The sequence below is a fragment of the Artibeus jamaicensis genome, unplaced genomic scaffold (genome assembly GCF_021234435.1).
Source record: "Artibeus jamaicensis isolate MK-2021 breed Jamaican fruit bat unplaced genomic scaffold, CSHL_Jam_final contig_240, whole genome shotgun sequence".
Taxonomy (NCBI): Eukaryota; Metazoa; Chordata; class Mammalia; order Chiroptera; family Phyllostomidae; genus Artibeus; species Artibeus jamaicensis.
Window position 1 is genome coordinate 16,895,290 of NW_026521506.1, and position 16,124 is coordinate 16,911,413.

The 16,124-nt window shown below is 37.7% G+C and overlaps 1 pseudogene; it reads left to right on the forward strand.

The window, feature by feature from the left end:
* The first annotated feature begins 3,059 nt into the window (after positions 1 to 3,059).
* Positions 3,060 to 3,965, forward strand: LOC119058102 (glyceraldehyde-3-phosphate dehydrogenase-like; annotated as a pseudogene).
* Positions 3,966 to 16,124: the final 12,159 nt, after the last annotated feature.

Below are 16,124 nucleotides of genomic sequence, written 5' to 3' on the forward strand. Positions count from 1 at the left end.
GGCAAGAGGCAGTGGAGAGCGCCGCCATTTCCCCACTCTGACCCCACCTCCACATACAGCATCATAACCCAGCGACTCTGAGTGGCCCGGCCCCGGTGAACCACCTAAGAGGCTAATCCTCACCCAGCTGTGAGAAACAGCAGAGGGGGTCGCCATTTCCCTGCTCTGACCACGTCCCCACATACAGCGTCACAACCCAGCGACCTGGGAGTCCAAGGCGCTGCTTCTCACACTTAAAGGGCCAGAATAGACCAAAAATGTCGCAAGAATATCTCAAAGCCCCAGAGCCCATAGATCTAAGCGATGAAGAAATAGCAAAACTCTCAGACGCACAGTTTAAAACACTGGTCATCAGGATCCTCATAGAACTGGTTGATTATACCGACAAATTAGACAAATATATGAAGGCGAAACGAATTGAAATGAATGGAATTGCACAGGACACCAATAGGAATGAAAAGGAAACTGGGACTCAAATCAATGGAGTGGACCAGAAGAAAGCAAATAATGGCCAAACAGAAAAGAGTCAAGGAGCAAGAATTCAAAGAAATGAGGAGAGTCTTAGGAACCTCCAGGACATCTTTAAATGCTCCAACATCCAAATTATAGGGGTACCAGAAGGGGGAATGGCACAGCCATCAGTGGAAAACTTATTTGAACAAATAATAAAGGAGAATTTCCCCAATCTGGCAAAGGAAATAGACTTCCAAGAAATCCAGGAAGCTCAGAGAGTCCCAAAGAAGTTGGACCCAAGAAGGAACACACCAAGGCACATCATAATTACATTAGCCAAAATTAAAATGAAGGAGAGAATCCTAGAAGCAGCAAGAGCTAAGGGGACAGTCACCTACAAAGGAGTCCCCATCAGACTGTCAGCAGATTTCTCAAAAGAGACCTTACAGGCAAGAAGGGGCTGGAAAGAGGTATTCCAAGTCATGAAATCCAAAGACCTACAGCCAAGATTGATCTATCCAGCAAAACTTTCATTTAGAATGGCAGGACAGATAAAGTGCTTCTCAGATAAGATCAAATTCAAGGAGTTCATCATCACCAAGCCCTTATTATGTGAAATGTTAAAGGGACTTATCTAAGAAAAAGAAGTTAAAGAAACATGAACAGTGAAAGGACAACAAACTCACAGTTATTAACAACCACACCTAAAACGAAAGCAAACTAAAAGGACAGCTAGATCAGGAGTGGAAAGAGAAATGAAGATCTCAAGGAGGGTTAGCAACAGGGGAGTGGGAGGAGGAGAAGGGGGGAGAAGGTACAGAAAATAAGTAGCATAGACAGTAGATAGAAAATAGATGGGGGGGCAAGAATAGCATGGGAAATATAGAATCTAAAGGACTTGAGACCCATGGTCATAAACTAAAGGGGGGTAATGGTGGGGATGGGGGGGGTGGGGTGGGGGGGGAATGAAGGGGGGAATAGAACAACTGTAACAGCATAATCAATAAAAAAATTTAAAAAAAATAATAATTTGAAGTCAACTGACTTTGGGTTTTCATCTGTATTGAGCTGTAAATAAAGTTTTTCTGTGTTTCTTTCCATCAGCTCTTTGTTCTGTGTATCAGGATGCCTGCTCTTTGAAGTTTTCCTCTTTTTATTTATTTGTCATGGTTTAAGAATTTTAATAACCAGCCCTGGCTAGTGTGGCTCAGTGGATTGAGTGCCGGCTTACAAACCAAAGTGTTGCCGGCTTGATTCCCAGTGAGGGCACATGCCTGGGCACATGCTAGTGTGGGCCAGGTCCCTGGTGGGGGCACTCAAGAGGCAACCACATATTGATGTTTCTCTCCCTCTCTTTCTCCCTCCCTTACCCTCTGTCTAAAAACAAATAAATAAAATTTAAAAAATGAATTTTAATAACCAAGGTAGTTCAAAAGTATGTAAAGTAAGAATCAGTTCTCTCTAATTAAAGTTCAACAGCTTTAGTGCCTGAGCTTTTTGACAAGTAGTTTAGTTGCTCTGAGTCCCTTTTTTCTTACTTCCTGATTCCTTTTTCTTTTTTTTTAATTTATTGATTTATTTTTCAAGTACAGTTTTCTTTTTTCTTATTGTTGTTCCAGTACAATTGTCTCCATTTCCCCCCCCCCACTCTCCCCAACCCCAGCAATCCTCAACTCCTACTCTTGATTCTATCCACCTTTGGCTTTGTCCATGTGTCCTTTATACATGTTCCTTGACAACCCTTCCCTTGTTTACCCACATTATCCCCTCCCATCTTCCCTCTGGTTACTGTCAGTTTGTTCTTAATTTGAATGTCTTTGGTTACTTCCTGATTCTTGACTGCATTGTGGTTTTAGGAGCTGACCAATTGGGGTGTTACTATGGAGGGATTTTTTGGAAATGGGGCAAAAGCACCATAAAATATAATTCAGCAGCCAATTGTGTGTGTTTATAACAATTTTGTCCCAAAGGAATCTTTCAGACAAAACTTTTAAGTCCTCAGAAATTAGGCTTAATCCCGCACATTAATTGCACACCTTTTAAACAGCATTATGTCAAAGTTGTTCCAAAGCTAACCAGTATAATCTGTCACCATGTCAGCAACTAAATATTCAACATGCTGCAAAATAGATTCTAGTAACCATATTTTTCAGATATTTTAATGAAGAAGTAATTTAAAATGAAAACTAAAAGACAAATTAATTTTTGTTTTAGTGAGGAACAGTGTGCTTGTTGTGTGAAACTTTGTATGTATATATTATCTGTAGAAATAATTCTCCCCACCTCCCAGCTTTCATTATCACACCCAACTATATGTTTAAGATGAGATATTAAAATGGGGTATTGATTGCTTCATCAGTTTCTTCTTATCTTCAGAAGGCTTTTAAAAAAGTATATTGTTCAACCCAATTTAGTCAGCTCAGCTCTATAATAATAAAAGAAATTACTTTATTTCTTCAAAGTTGGACCTAGGCTCTCTGCTCCTCCACTTTGACAGCCATGCTTTGCTGCTCAGTGCCAGCTGCAGTCCTGAGACATAATGGTGAGTGAGTGGATTTGGTTGTATTGGGTGCCTGGTCACCAGGGCTGTTTTTAACTCTGGCAAAATGGGTATTGTCACCATCAATAACCCCTTCACTGATGTCAACTACATGGTCTACATGTTCCAGTATGATTGTACTCATGGCAAGTTCAAAGGCACAGTCAACGAGGGGAATGGGAGACTTGTAATTAATGGAAAATCAATCTCCCTCTCCTAGGAGCAAACATCAAGAGGGGCAATGCTGGTGCTGTGGCAATATTGTGGAGACCACTGGTATCTTGACTACTATGGAGAAGGCTGGGGATCACTTAAAGTGTGAAGCCAAGAGGGTCATCATCTCTGACCCTTCTGTGGACACCCCCATGTTTGTGATGGGTATGAACTATGACAAGTATGACAACTCCATGAAGATTGTCAGCAATGCCTCCTGCACCACCAACTTCTTGGCACCCCTGGCCAAGGTCATCCATGACAACTTTGGTATTGTGGAGGGACTCATGACCACAGTCCATGCCATCACTGCCACCCAGAAGACCATGGATGGGCCCTCTGGGAAGCTGTGCTGTGGTGGCCAAGGGGCTGCCTAGAACACCATCAGTGCTTCTACTAGTGCTGCCAAGGCTGTAGGCAAGGTCATCCCTGAGCTGAATGGGAAGCTCACGGACATGGCCTTCCACATTCCCACACCCTAATGTGTCAGTTGTAGATCTGACCTGTTGCCTAGAGAAAGCTTTCAAATATGATAACATGAACAAAGCAGTGAAGCAGGCATCAGAGGGCCCTCTCAAGGGCATCCTGAGTCATACGGAGGACCAGGTCGTCTCCTGCAACTTTAATAGTGACACCAACTCCTCTACCTTTGATCACCCTCAATGACCACTTCGTCAAGCTCAGTTCCTGGTATGACAATGAACTTGGCTACAGCAACAGGGTGGTGGACCTTATGGTCCACATGACCTGCAAGGAGTAAGAGCCTCCTGAACCACCAGCCCAAGCAACAGGAAGAGAGGTACTCAGCTTCTGGGATGTCCTTGCCCCAAATTGATCCCCCAACACTCTGAGAATCTCCTGACCTCCAGTTTCCATCCCAGACCCCCTGAAGAAAGGGCATTAGGGAGCCTTACTTTGTCATGTATCAATCAAGTTCACTGTACCCAGCCAAAACAAAACAAAAGAACAAAAAACAACCAAAGTTGGGTCTAAATGTAATTCACACACAGATTTGTGGAAAAAAATACATGTTTGAAAATATATTTAACAGAATTATGTGTGCCATCATATAAAGACCTGTTTGAGAAGGCAGCCTGTCAATAGATGTTCAAAGGCAAAGTGGCATTTGAGTCTCTGGTTTTCTGTTATGTAATGTGGTCACACATATTTATGGCATTTACAGCCTTCCATTTCTAAAGAGAAATCATGTTTTAAAATGTGTATCAAGCCCTGGCTGGTGTGTCTCAGTGGATTGAATTGTGGCCTGTGAACCAAAGAGTTGCTTGTTCAATTCCCAGTCAGGGCACATGCCTGGGTTGCAGGCCAGGTCCCCAGCAGGGGGTTTGAGAGAGGCATCCACATATTGATGTTTCTCTCCTCTTCTTTCTCCCTCCCTTCCCTTTTTACAAAATAAATAAATAAAATCTTTAAAATTGTATATGGAAAAAATTATAGAGCTGTTATTCAGGTCTTAAGTGAAAATGAAATTATATGAGCAAAAAAATATAGATAAGTAGAAACACTGATTCTGAAACTTCATAGGTAAGGGGATATATATATTTTTGATACTAGAGAGATAGATGAAGTTTTAGAATGAAGAGTTAAGGGTTAGTAGAGAAGTGTGTGTCTTTTGTATAGATTTGGACTAATATTTCTTTGTTATTAAGTTCAAATTTATTTTAAAGCTATAATTTTTATTTTCAGGTCTCATCAGATGTACTTTATGTTTGTCTTCCTTTTCTTAATCTTTATACTTTTTAAAAAATTTTTATTTAATTATTTTTCAAGTACATTTTTTGTCTATTTCTCCCATCCCAGCCCCCCCCGCCCCATCTCCCTCTTTATACTTTTCTTGATTGCCTGTTCAGAAGGCACAGTTTTTTCTGTGTTGTTTTTATTTTTTTTGTTTTTTAAAATATTTTATTTATTTATTTTTCGAGAGAGGGGAAGGGAAGGAGAAAGAGTGGGAGAGAAATATCAATGTATGGTTGCCTCTCATGCATCCCCTGCTGGGAACTGGCCTGCAACCCAGGCATGTGCCCTGACTGGGAATCGAACTGCGATACTCTGGTTCACAGGCCCACACTCAATCCACTGAGCTACATCAGCCAGGGCTGTGTTGTTTTTACTTATGTGCTGAGGTAAAGACATAATAAACTAATGCATCTTAAGTTTTCTAAACTTGTATTATTGAAATTAGAAGTCTAATTCCAATTTTGAGAAAGGAAATAAATATTGAATGCATGGTTTCTACAATTTTGGATTGGTTTTATATTATGTTTTCCTAATGACATTTTGATTTTAATGCAGCTATCAAGTTAATGCTAATTTGATGGAAATTTTAAACAGAAAGCAATTTCTCTCTGGCTAGTTACTATAATTGCTGCATAATACTCAATTAACATAGAAAATATAGGAAACTGATTTGATATTTAGAAATATAAAAGATCTGGTTCAATGGCATTTTCAACAATTACATTTTTTTTGTATCTTAGGCTAGGATTGTATTTTATGTTTGAAATTGCTGCTAAAGGCAGTTTCTCTTACTTTAATTTTATTGCCTCCTGGTTACTATAGGCATGAACAGTTCTTTTCACCCCACTCCATCTTTATTTTTTTCCCTGACATCTCTCTGGATAACTAAGGTGGGAGTAAACATGTTTTCTTTTAATCTAAATCATTCTTATTTTGACAATTAAAAGTGATTCTCTAAAGATGACAAAGAAGGTTTAGGGAATGATTATTATATACATGATATCCTAGAGCATTTTCTCCTTGAGCTCTAGGTATAAAGGTAAAAATTATAATTGTGTAAAATCATACTTAGCTACTTATTAATTTTATGGTAAGTTTTCTAAGAGAAAATTTGTGACAGTCTTTAGTGAGAGCTACAGTAATAGTTATATAATACCTCTACTTTTATTTCTTAGCAATGTTTTGGGGTACCCTAAGACTACTCCCATGTTTGAGGATTCACTAGAAGGACTCATGGAATACAACATATAGATGCAGTCATGGCTAAGGTTTATTACAGCAAAAGAATATACAACAGGATCAGCAAGGGAAAAAGACACAGGTGGGTTCTGAAGAAATCCATGCACAGTCTTCCCATGCTTTCTCTTTCATGAGGGGGCACACCAAGTGGGCTTCTTTGTCCAGCACTAGAAAGTATACTAATATATGTGCAATGTTTCTGCCCAGGGAAACCAAGTAGAGACTCAGCATTTATGGTTAGGCACCCTGTGTCTGGCAATTATAACATTCCACACTCTCCAAAGGAAAGCAACTATTCACCATAAATCACATTGTACAGTCTAGGTATAGCAGACCAGTCTTATCAACCAGGGAATGATTAAATTTCAAATTCCCAGATGTAAGTCAAGGGTCTACCTTGCAAGAAGGCCCTTCTAAAAATAGCACTTTAGGACTGTTATGATAACTATAACTATTTTATGCACGGTCTATCCCCTTAGCCTTTGACCACAGTACTTTTATAGTAAAACTATTATCTGTAGGATCCTATGGGTCAGGGTGAGACTAACCTGCATACTGATCTCAGGCATGTCTCCATGGGTTCTGCATTTAGCTGGTTAAAACAAATTCCATTTACTATAAAATGACTATCATAAGTTTCTATACTCACCTTTATTATGTGGCTTAAGGCATTAATTCAGGCTCAGCACAATTCTGGCTAGTATATTAAAACTGACCTGGAAGCTTCCAGGGCTGAGGCAGCATCATGGTACAAGAATGCATACACTAGAAATACAGTCCTCAAGCACAGACATGGTCCTAGAAAACAAGAACGTATAGTTTTTAGGTCACTCCAAGTGGAACATAGATTAGTCAGACAGTACATATGATATTAACTTTCTTATAAAACTTCTCCCTTTATTTCTTTTACTCTGTAAGTTTACAGAGTGAACTTTATGTTGTTATTACCATAAATGCTAACCAATTTAGAGGTAGAAATTCATCTAAGAAGTTTTTTTTTCTTCGTTTTGTACAGGATTATCATTAGTGGTAGAGAATCTTTTTTACTAGTGGTTTTACAGCTGTTTATTTTTTATGTATATAGTTTATTACTTTTTTACCAAACTTTAAATCGTGAGCATTATAAGCTCCATTTTGTACTTTGGGTACATGATAATCATGATCTTGGTTTTCATCCTTTTTACAGGTAGCCATAGAATTACTTTGTGTATTTTAGACTCTCTAAAGAGACTTTGAGATAGCCATAATGTAATAAGCATCAATTAACAATTAATGGAAGGAATAGGGAACAAAGTTATCATGTTCATCTTTATGCATTGGGGATAGAAGATTGAAAAGCCTGGGGAACTGTTGAAGGGACCTTATGTACTTAGATGCAAGTCTGTCCCTTGTGAATGTTTTTAAACAGTGGGGATGTGTTGCAAAGCACAGAAAGGGTTATGTGTAATCATTTTTGAATAGCTTCCAAGCACAAAAATTAGCAGACTTGAATAACTTTGAAATTAATAAAATTAGATAAAGTAAATGTGTGGTCATGTAATCAATTATATATGAGGGACGAGTTGTATACTTCTCAGAATTACTCTTTTGGGGTTGTTATTTTTGTTTCTGTAATGGCAACTTAGATTAATGCTTAATGCAGGTGACAAAATGGAGTGGATTATAAAGTGATCCAGTTGGAGAAATAATAAAGTTAGAAATCTTTTCTTTTCCTGTCACTCTCTTTGACCAATGCTCAGCTGTTTGGGCATCCCAACAGCTGAGACAGAGAGGCAAATTATACTTTGCTATTACAGAGAACCTGCAAATTACTGCATATCTATATTATTATTTTTTCCATTATTCTTACATATTTTAATTGAATAATATTTTTGTATTTCTCTTCTTTCTGTTTAGTCTTCTTTGCTTGGCTGGTCATATTGTATCATTTGACAGGTTTCCCCTGTTTTCTCATTCATAGTGCATTGCTAATTTACTGTCCTTCACTTCACCTGTGTTCCATTAGCACACTACTGAAGGTCTGATACTCCCTATTCTTGGTATCTAGATCTCATAGATTCTGTTATATGATTGTTGCTCTAATATTACTGTAAATAATAGCTGTTCCATACTATTGTAAATACCACACAACACCCCTCCCAGGTCTTAGCCCACTTCACAGATTCCTAAACTCTATCACTGTATTGGTTAACTCTATTCTCTAACATACTACACCTATTTACTATCCTTTACTCTCACCTTACGTCAGAATCTGACCTCCCACAACCTCACTGCTTTCTAGATCCAACTCAAAATCCTTCCCTCCCCAACAAGATTCTTTCCATCCTTTCCAAAAAGTGGCTAGTTGGGCAGAAGATCGTGGTTAACACTATGCATAGCCAAAGGGTCTCTTATTTCTTCTCTACTGGCTGCTACTATAAATAGCATGGCATAGAATATGCTAGAATAGAAGAGCAGAGAATACTCCCTTGCTGTCTTAAACCATTTTGCCTTACCCCTCCAAATGATCACACAAAAAAAGAGTAGGTATAAGCGGTGAACACCAGGATACCTGAAGGAGACTGCACCACTGATTCTCACAGGTATTCTACCACAGAAGATCACACCATAAACCCAGGGAGTCAGAACAAATCAATTTAAGAAGCTGAGGCCAACAAGAAGAGTCTCACAAACAATGGGAAGACAAAGAAACAATAACCAAATGAAAGAAAAGGAGGAAGCCTCAGAAAGAATGCTAAATGAAATAGAGACAACTCAACTGTTAGAGACTGAGTTCAAAAAATGGTTATCAGGAAGCTCTATTAGCTCACAGTGAATTACCAGAAACTACAGGGAAACTACAATGAACTTGCTGCAAACTATATCAGCATGAAAAAGGCAATAGAAACTATCAACAAGGGCCAAGAGGAAATGAAGAATACAGTTTCTGAACTGAAGAACACAATAGAAGGAATCAAAAGCAGGATAGATGAAGTAGAACATCAGATCAGCAAGCTGGAGGAAAAAAGTAGAAAAAAACACCCAGAAAAAGCAAGAAAAGGAAAAGAGGCTCAGAAAGAATGAAGAGGGATTAAGCGAAATACAAGATAATACGAAACATAATAATATCCAAATAACAGGTATACCAGAAGGAGAAGAAGAAGAGCAAGAGATAGAAAACCTATTTGAAAAAGTAATGATGGAAAACTTCCCTAATTTGATGAGAGAAAAAGTCACGCAAATACAGGAAACACAGAGAGTCCCAATCAAAAGGAACCCGAAGAGGCCCATTTCAAGACACATCATCTTTAAAATGGCAAAATTCCAAGACAAAGAGAGAATCTTAAAGGCAGCAAAGGATAAACAGGAAGTAACATACAAGGGAGTCCCAATAAGGTTAGCTACTGACTTCTCAATGGAAACACTCCAAGCCAGAAGAGAATGACAAGAAATATTCCAAATAATGAGAACCAGAGGCCTGAAACAAAGGCTGCTTTACCCAGCATGGCTCTTAATCAAGATAGAAGGCTAAATAAAGAGCTTCCAAGACAAAAGAAGTCTAAAAGAATATACCTCCACCAAACCAGCTCTGCAAGACACGCTAAAGGGACTGCCTTAAGGAAAGACAGGGGGAGAGAGAGAGACAGAGAGAGAGACAGAGAGAGAGAGAGAGGAACACAAGTACAAAAATGACAATGAATAAGTACTTATCCATAATAACCTTAAATGTAAATGGATTAAATGCTCTAATTAAAAAAAAACAACATAGAATAGCTGAATGGATAAGAAAGCATGACCAACACATATACTGCTTACAAGAGACCCACCTCAGGACAAAAGACCTACACAGACTAAAAGTGAGGGTCTGGAAGCAATTTTTTCCAGCAAACAGGATAAAAAAAGCCAGGGTAGCAATACTCATCTCAGACAAAATAGACTTCAAAAAAGGGCCATAAAGAGAGACCCAGAAGGTCACTTCATAATACTCAAGGGAAGAATTCACCAAGAAGACATAAACATTGTAAATATCTCTGCAACCAATATAGGAGCACCCAATTACATGAAGAAAATCTTGGAGGACTTCAAGAAAGATATTGACAGCAACACAATTATAGTAGGGGATTTTAACACACTGCTGTAAAAAAATGGACAGATATTCCAAAAAAATATCAACAAAGATATTGTGGCATTAAACAATGCCCTAGGTGAAATGGACTTAACTGATATATATATATATATATATATATATATATATATATATATATAGCCCTTCATCCCAATGAAGCTAAATAGACATTCTTTTCAAATGTACATGGAAGATTTTCAAAGATAGACCACATGATAGGACACAAAATGAGCCTCAACAAATTCAAGAAATTGAAATCATATCAAGCATTTTCTCTGACCAGAAGCGACTGAAACTAGAATCAAAAGTCAAGGGGAAAAACCCCCAAACAATCACAATCATGGAGACTGAATAGCATGCTATTAAACAATGAATGGGTCAAGAATGAAATTAAGGAAGAAATAAAAAAGTTTCTGGATACAAATGAAAATGAACTCATGATAACCCAAAACTTATGGGACATAGCAAAGGTAGTCCTGAGAGGGAAGTTCATAACAATACAGGCCTACCTAAAGAAGACAGAAACATTTCAAACAAACAACCTAACCCTATACCTACAAGAACTTGAGGAACAACAACAAAAACAGACCAGAGCAAGTAGAAGAAAGGAAATAACCAAGATTACAGCAGAATTAATTGATGTAAAGATGATAAGCACAATTCTAAGTGTCGGTGAATCCAGGAGCTGGTTCTTTGAAAAGATAAACAAAATAGACAAGCCTTTAAGCAGGCTCATCAATAAAAAAAGAGAGAGGACCTGTAGGGGATCAGTTTGTTTTGGCCTGGCAAATGTGACTCAGCTCTGTATGAAAAACCTACAGAAGCGAAGTGGTGGGCAGGAGCCAGAGCTTCAAACTGAGTTTTTCCATAGGAATCAGGCCTACAAAATGCATACAGATTGTTATGGCTTGCTCTTGCTAAAAATCTATCACCCTGGTCTAAAACAACAAATATGTATTGTCTATATTCAAGGTAATTTCCAAAGCCTGTATGAGTTTTCCCAAGGGCAGAGCTTATTAGCTCATCATCATTCCCCTCTGTATGTTATTTTCATTTTCTTGATTGTACCTAAAATGTAGACAATAATATTCTATGTAATATGTAATAAATCTATCTATGATGTAAGACAGGAAAACAATAAAAGCACATCTAGGCAAGGGTCGGGGCACTCCCCTCTTGAGGGAGTGGCTGAGGCACCCATAGGCACTCTCCCCTTGAGAGAGTAGTCATGGCTGTTCCCTTTTTCTCCCCAGGATTGTTATTGCCTGTGCCTTCATTCTTGCCGTAAGCCACAACAGGAGGACTCTGCTGGCCAGGGTCAACAACAAGGACCCAAATAAAGACAATCAGAAATAAAAAGGAGAAATTACAACTGATATCACAGAAATACAAAGAAGTGTAAAATATTACAATGAATGGCTATGAAATTTCTAGGTATACTTGGCATACATTCTTGTATGCCAAGAATTTGAAAACCTAGAGAAAATGGACACATTTCTAGAAAAATATAATCTTCCAAAACTCAATGAAGAAGAAGCAGAAAGCCTGAACAGACCAAAAACAGCAGAAGAAATTTAAGCAATGATAAAAAAACTCCCAGCACACAAAGGCCCTGAACCAGATGGTTTCACAGGAGAATTCTACAAAGCATTTAAAGAAGAGCTAACTCCTATTCTCCACAGACTATTCCAAAAAATCCAAAATGATGGAAGACTCCCAAATTCTTATTATGAAGCCAACATCATCCTAATCCCAAAACTAGATAAAGACACAACAAAGAAAGAAAACTTCAGGCCAATATCACTGATAAACATAGAGGCTAAAATCCTCAAGAAAACATTGGCAAAACACATCCAACAATACACTAAAAATATCATACACCATGACCAAGTGGGATTCATGCCAGGGATGCAAGGATGGTTCAACATTCGCAAATCGGTAAATGCGATACACCACATAAACAAAAGCAAAGACAAAAAACATATGACCATATCAATAGATGGAGAAAAAGCATTTGATAAGGTGCACCACCCATTTATGATAAAGGCACTCAGCAAAGTAGGAATAGAGGGAGCATTCCTCAACATAACAAAGGCCATATATATGACACCTACAGCCAACATCATACTCAGTGGGCAAAAACTAAAATCTTTTCCACTAAGATCAGGAACAAGACAAGGTTGTTCATTTTCATCACTTCTATTCAATATAGTATTGGAAGTCCTAGCCACAGCAATCAGACAAGAAAAGGAAATAAAAAACATCCAAATTGGAAAGGATGAAACAAAACTGTCATTGTTTGCAGGTGACATGATAGTGTACATAGAAAATCCTATAGACTCCACCCAAAAACTGCTTGATCTAATACATAAATTTGGCAAAACAGCAGATACAAATTCAATATCCAGAAATCAAAGGCATTTTTGTATACCAACAATGAATCAGCAGAAGCAGAAATCAAGAAAAAAATCCCTTTTGATATAGCAACAAGAAAAATAAAATACTTAGGAATAAATCTAACTAAAGAGGTAAAAGACCTGTATGCAGAAAATGCCACAACACTTAAGAAAGAAGTCAGGGAAGAAACAAACAAATGGAAACATATGCCATGTTCATGGATCGGAAGAGTTAACATCATCAAAATGTCCATACTACCCAAAGCAATTTACAGATTCAATGTAATATCTATTAAAGTACCAATGGCATATTTCACAGACATAGAACAAACACTTCAAAAATTTATATGGGACTATAAATGACCCAGAATAGCTGCTGCAATTTTGAGAAAGAAGAACAGAGGAGGGATCACAATACCTGATACCAAACTGTATTACAAGGCCACTGTAATCAAAACAGCCTGATACTGGTGTAAAAACAAGCACATAGACCAATGGAACAGAATAGAGAGCCCAGGAATAAACCCAAGTCTCTATGGTGAATTAATATTTGACAAAGGGAGCAGCAACATAAAATGGAGTAAAAATAGCCTCTTCAACAAATGGTGTTGGGAGAACTGGACAGCTATGTGCAAAGAAAAAGAAAGAAAGAAAGAAAGAAAGAAAGAAAGAAAGAAAGAAAGAAAGAAAGAAAGAAAGAAAGAAAGAAAGAAAGAAAGGAGGGAGGGAGGGAGGGAGGGAGGGAGGGAGGGAGGGAGGGAGGGAGGGAGGAGGGAGGAAAGAAAGAAAGAAAAAGAAGAAAGAAAGAAAGAAAGAAAGAAAGAAAGAAAGAAAGAAAGAAAGAAAGAAAGAAAGAAAGAAAGAAAGAAAAACTAGAGCACCAACTTACACCATACACCAAAATAAATTCAAGGTGGACAAAAGACTTAAATATAAGTCATGATACAATTAAAATTCTAGAGGAGAACATAGGAAAATCTGAGATATTTCACACAGCAGTATTTTCACTGATATGTTCCCTAGAGCAAGGGACATAAAGAAAAGAATAAACAAATGGAATCTCATCAAAATAAAAAGCTTCTGCATGAATAAAGAAAACAGTATTAAGATAAAAAGAGAACTAACTGCATGGGAAAACATATTTGCCAATAATACCTCAGACAAGGGTTTAATCTCCAAAATATATAAAGAACTTACACTACTCCACTTTAAGAAGACAAGCAACCCAATAAAAAAAATGGGCAAAGGACTTGAACAGACATTTCTCAAAGGAGGACATACAGAAGATCCAGAGACACATGAGAAGATGCTCAGTATCACTAGCCGTCAGAGAGATGCAAATTAAAACCACAATGAAATACCACTTTACACTGGTCAGAATGGCCATCATAAACAAAGCAACAAACAACAAGTGTTGAAGAGGTTGTGGAGAAAAGGGGACCCTAATACATTTTTGGTGGGATTGCAGACTGGTACAACCACTCTGGAAAACAGCAGGGAATTTTCTCAGAAAACTAAAAACAGACCTGTCTTTTTACCCAGCAATTCCACTGCTAGGATTATATCCTAAGAACCCTAAAACACCAATGCAAAAGAACCTATGCACCCCAATATTCATAGCAGCACAATTTACAATACCCAAGTGCTGGAAGCAACCTAGGTGCCCATCAGTAAATGAATGGATCCAAAATCTATGATACATTTACACAATGGAATTCTATGCAGCGGAAAGAAAGAAGGAGCTCCTATCTTTTAGGACAGCATGGATGGAACTGGAAAGCATTATGCTGAGTGAAATGAGCCAGGCAGTGAAAGACAAATACCATATGATCTCACCTTTAACAGGAAGCTAAACAACAAAACAATCAAACAAGCAAAGTATAACCAAAGACACAAATAGAGAAAGGGGGACAGTGACCAGAGGGGCAAGGGGAGGGAATTTCAGGGGAAAAGAGTAAGGGTTTACAGGAACAAGTATAAAGGACACATGGACAAAAAGTAGGTGGGGGTGGAAATTGGAGGAAGTGCAGATGGCTTGGTGGTGGGCTGGGATGGGAGTAAAAGAAAACTGTAGTTGAACTATTAAAAGAAAAAAAGAGAAAAAAACTATCTGGATGAAAGATTTCTATGCTCAAAGATGTTCATTTTAATGTTAGTTATATTATCAAATAAAAACTCATGTAAATGTCCAACAAAAGAAAAGAATTTAAAATGTGTCATTCTGACCAGTTTAATATAACAATGATAATAAAGCTTCTATTCATTGTTTAAAACTTAAAAGAAAAAGAATCAGACAAGGCCCAATCATGGAGAGCTTTGTGTGCCAACACTAAGGAGTTGAAATTTTTATTACATGTTGTTTTCAAGCATGGTTCTGCATCACATTGATTTGTGGAAATTATTTAAAACCAATTAAAACCAATAAATATGTTGCCCTGGGTCCATCCCAAAGCCTTTAAATCAGAATCCTTGCTGATATATATTTTTAAGAGCTTAAAAGCTTTCTGTTACACTCCAGAGTTTGAGTACTTTTGTGATGGGGAGCAATTAAAGGTTTATACATTTCAGCATGTAAATGAAATTTGTGTTTTGAAAACATCACAATTACTCTGATAGAGTGGAGAATGGATTTAGGAAGGAGACTTGAGGTAGAGAGACAAGTCAAGATACAGTTTTCTAGTTGGATGAAAGGAGTGTGACTTTAAGACCCAGTAACTGTGGAGATGGACATATGGATGAAGGGACTGGATTCAAAAGCTATTAAATATTTGGAATTTGAAGGTCTTGGTGACTGACAAGATTTGATGCAAAAGAAGAAGGAGTTAAAGGTCATTTTCAATTCTCTATCATCTCTGTATAAATAATGATACATAGTATAGCTCCCAACTGAGATTGTTCCCTTCAAGAACCTTTTTTCTATTATTTACATAACCTGACAAGTGCCAGGCCCAGAGAAATTGCTTGGTGAATATTGAAGAGATACAAGGCTCTCAAGATCCTTTTCTGCAAATAAGCATTCTCTTTATTCCTTTGTGTAATAGCTTTAATTCAAACTTTGGGGAAATCTTTTTGTGTGCCTTGCTCATTGCTGCAAATTATGAAATTAATGTATATTGCAATTTAAGTCTCACAGTGACTGTGGACATTATATTCAATAGAATGTAGTAGACTTTCAAAATGTTTTAGTTAGCTAATTTATTATTTTCAGGTGTGCATATATAATGACTACATTGAAAAGGTTTTTGAAGAAATGTGTATTGGATGCCAGTCCTACAATCAGGCTGTGAATTATTTTCTTTTTTAAAATTTAATTGTTGTTCAAGCACAGTTTTCTGTCTTTTACTCCCTTCCCAGCCCACCCCCCAGTGCTCCCCACCTCCCTCCCATTTCCACCCCCTTTAGTTGTTATACATGTGTCCTTTAT